Source organism: Molossus molossus, unplaced genomic scaffold, assembly GCF_014108415.1.
Source record: "Molossus molossus isolate mMolMol1 unplaced genomic scaffold, mMolMol1.p scaffold_m16_p_5, whole genome shotgun sequence".
Lineage (NCBI taxonomy): Eukaryota > Metazoa > Chordata > Mammalia > Chiroptera > Molossidae > Molossus > Molossus molossus.
The window spans coordinates 83,703,552-83,707,382 of NW_023425388.1; positions in this window are offsets into that span (position 1 = coordinate 83,703,552).

A 3,831-nucleotide genomic window follows, 5' to 3' on the forward strand; every position below is an offset into this window, starting at 1 on the left:
TGAGCAAGAATATCGACTGGCCGCCTCCTGCATGTCCCCCACTGGGGATTGGGCATGGGTCGATGCTCAACCACTAAGCCACACCAGCAGGGCCTAATTCTTTTTACCTCTTTATTTCTTTCACTTTCATTCTCTTAGTTATTTCCTCTCTTCAAAGACCCTTATAGAATAGAATTTCTTACCCCTCAAGAATCTTGTAATTCAATCTTAACTTCTAAAATGATTGTCTTTTTCTCCATTGTTTTCTACCTCCAGACAATTTTCATCCTATATATTTCTTTTTGTGCATCTGTTTTCATTTTTGATAAAAGGTGTTTTTTTTTTCATACCTGAAACATGTTGTTTAAAGAATCTGAATTTGGGTTGAGGTGTTAAGTTGGAATTGTTCTCTTTCTATGGTTGTTTTTCTTGGAAAAAGTTTCATCAAATAAAATATTTCTATTCATATTTTCAGTTTCCTTCTTTTGTTGGCTTTGTGTGGGAATAGCCTATCATATTTCTATTTGGGGGAAACACCTAATTCTTTTCTGGATCAGCAATGATAGATAATCTATTTAAGTAGGAGGAGAGGACACTATACTTTACTAAGTTATTAGCGAGAGCACTTTCTTCTACTGTTCAGTGATTTGCTACTTAACGCATGGTTTATCTTTGAGGGGTATGGTTAACTGTGTCTTCTGAACTTGTTATTTTTCTTTGGTTTTTGTAGCAACTCATTTGAGGTCCCAAGAAACAGACTTTGAAATGGAGATGTGCACGTAAAAATTTTGTTGAGAAATACCCTCAGACTCTTTACTTATTCAGGGAGTGAAGAAAGTTAGATTGGACAGACGAACACGTTGAATGTAACCACAACAAAAAATTTAGCCAATCCTGCGGAGAAGTAAGGGTTTGGGATTGCCCTTCAGAGATCCTATGCCTTAAGTCGTGATCCTGGAATTTATACTCTCTGTGGAACTGTCATTGGATGGAGGCTGCCTGAAGGAAGGGACATGACTTTGATAAGAAGATTCTCTTTAGTTAAGAGACAAAATCAGTTGAAAGCTATCAGCTACTAACCCTCTTACAACTGGGGAATTAAAATGGGATCTGGGCCCTGGCTGGTTTAGCTCAGCAGTTAGGGCATCGGCCCTCAGACTAAAGAGTTTCAGGTTTGATTCCAATTAAGGGCATGTTCCTTGGTGTCAGGTTCAATGCCTGGCCCTGTTTGGGGTTGTGCAGGAAGCAACCAATTGATGTGTCTCTCTTACAACAATATTTCTCTCTCTCCCTCCCTCCCCCCCTCCCACTCTATCTGAAAATCAATGGGAAAATATTCTCAGGTGAAGATTTAAATAAATAAATAAATAAATAAATAAATAAATAAATAAATAAATAGATAGATAGGGGTCTGGGCTTCAAACCACAAATCCACCTCTTATGCTGCTCAGAAGTACTGTTTCTCACAATAAGTTCTGGGGAAAGCCCCTCCCACTCCCACCCCAGCCCCAGATTTGGGTCTTCTTCTTTTCCTGGAAAGTCTTTCAAGGTGAAGTTAAATGGCACAACCTGCAGTTCCTTCTGTTGCAGCCAGTCTCAAGGCCATACTGTATTTACCCTCTCCCTCCTCCTAATTCCCTTCACCTTCGCCTAATACCTCTCCTGGTCCAAGTAACTAACATGGTGGGATAATCCAGAATTAGACCCCTGGGTAATCTGAGCCTTCATCACCATGTTCTTTTCTGGCCATGGTTGCTGCCTCTGTCTATTCACTGTCCATTTTAAGGAAGGGAGTACCAACAGATGCCTATGGATCACCTGGATACCAAACATTTTTTATGCCCCCATTTGGGTAACAGCAGCCCTACTTCTCTCTGATAACAGGGCCACATACCCCTGTAAGCCTTGTGACTTTGTTTTCAGTCTGGTGGTCTTGGAACAAAGAATCCAAGGTGCCTGCATGGCAGCTGTAGCTTCACATATGATGAGATTCTTGCTGTGTCCGCTAGTAACAGTACTTACCCTCTGAGGAACAGGACCTCCGAACCCATACAGCTCAAGGACGTGGGGATGTAGAGTGCAAATCCCCTGGGTGGGTCACTTGGAGAGCTCTTGGACCTAAGTATTCAACCTCGGTCATTGATTTCTGGTAGTGATTCCACTCTGGAAGATGCAGTCCTGATACCTCAATTATACCTTTAAAGATCCTTTTCATCATTTATTAAGCCAGTAGCCTCTGGATGGTGTGAAATAGAAAAAAACCAGTGCACTACTCACTGCCCAGTATCACACTTCCTTTACTGCAAATTAGATTTCTTGGTTCAATGCAATGTTATGTACCACTCTATCAGCCTCATATGGTGGTGTTTCCTGCTGCCTTGGGATAGGAAAGATAACCCATACCTACATTATATTGATTCCACATCAAAATGAATTTCTGCCCCCTTCAGAGTGGAAAGGATTCATAGTAGCCCACCTACCACCAAGTCACTGATTTTCTCAAGAGGTGTTGCCATATTGGGAACTCTACAATGGCTTCTGTTTTTGTCAATTTGGACACTTCAAGGAAAAGTAGCTGGATTCACCTGGAAAAGTTGAAGCCTATACTGTTAGGCACATGCATGACTCCACCCCAGCCACTACAGCCATTATGCTTATGTGCCCATTGTGCCAGCATTGGGATGGTATAAACAAAGCTGTATGACCTCGACTGGCTGAGCCATTCTGCTTATTTGGTTGTTTAGTATATCTTCCGTGGCAGATGCTCTCTGGTGAACATTTACATGTTCTTCGAAGATCTCCATACTGTGTATCTCTAGTAGACTCATTCATATGCCTCTTTTTCAGATTTCCTAGTCCCTGATCTTTTTTATCTGTCGCTCTCCAGGTCACTGACCAACATCAAGCCATCCACTCCTATCCTGAACCTATGTATTCTTATTTAGACCACTCTCTTACTATACAATGGAAACGGATGATCAGTCCACAGTGCTAAGGAAGGATGTCCCATTATTTACAGCTTTGAAGGGCAACCTGGGTAGAGCCATAATTCAGCAGTAATACATCAAGGTAACCACCCAATAATGAAATTTTTTTTAAGGCCAGATGTGTGAGCAGAGAGAAAGGTGTCAATGTAAGAGTGGTGGATGACATGGAGATCTGATCAGCTGCTTATGTGGCATATTGCAGTCTCTGGCCCTGCTCATGCCATGTCCTTGGTTGTGCCACCTTCATCTTCTGACAGACTGCTCCTAGGCCTACTTTGTCTTATACTTACTGTGATACATCTTAGCTCAGGAAGGCAATTCTAGCCACTTAGTCACTCAATATCCCAGAGTCCTGAGCTCTTCCTCTAGCAGGGTATATAGCATACTAGGAAGTTATTTTTTCAGTAGTGTATAATTCTGTGCTTCAGAGAGCAAGACCTTGCTCTAAAATCCTTAGGGTACATGTTATTATTCTCCTCTTATAGTTTTCCATAAACTTTTCATTAACTCCATCTCTTCCCACCTCAGACATCCCTAATACCACTGGCCTGCTGAGTCATATGGCCCAAAGGTCAGGACTGCTTACCTCACAGGTAAGACCTACTAAATAGCCCTTTCCTGGTCTAGGAGCCACGCAAATTGTGCATTCTTCTCCCATTTGGGCAGATGTGTCTGTGTGTAGCATGTTCTCAACTGGGGCAGACATTAAAAAATGTTTGAAAATAAATTGGAAATAGTGCTTGAACTGCTGATTACAGTGCTAAGACTTAAATAATATGTTATATATCATCACATTTCCTTTTCTGAACATAAGATTATTATTATTTAATTAACAAGTGTTAGTGGGAGTAAACATGTTTTTATA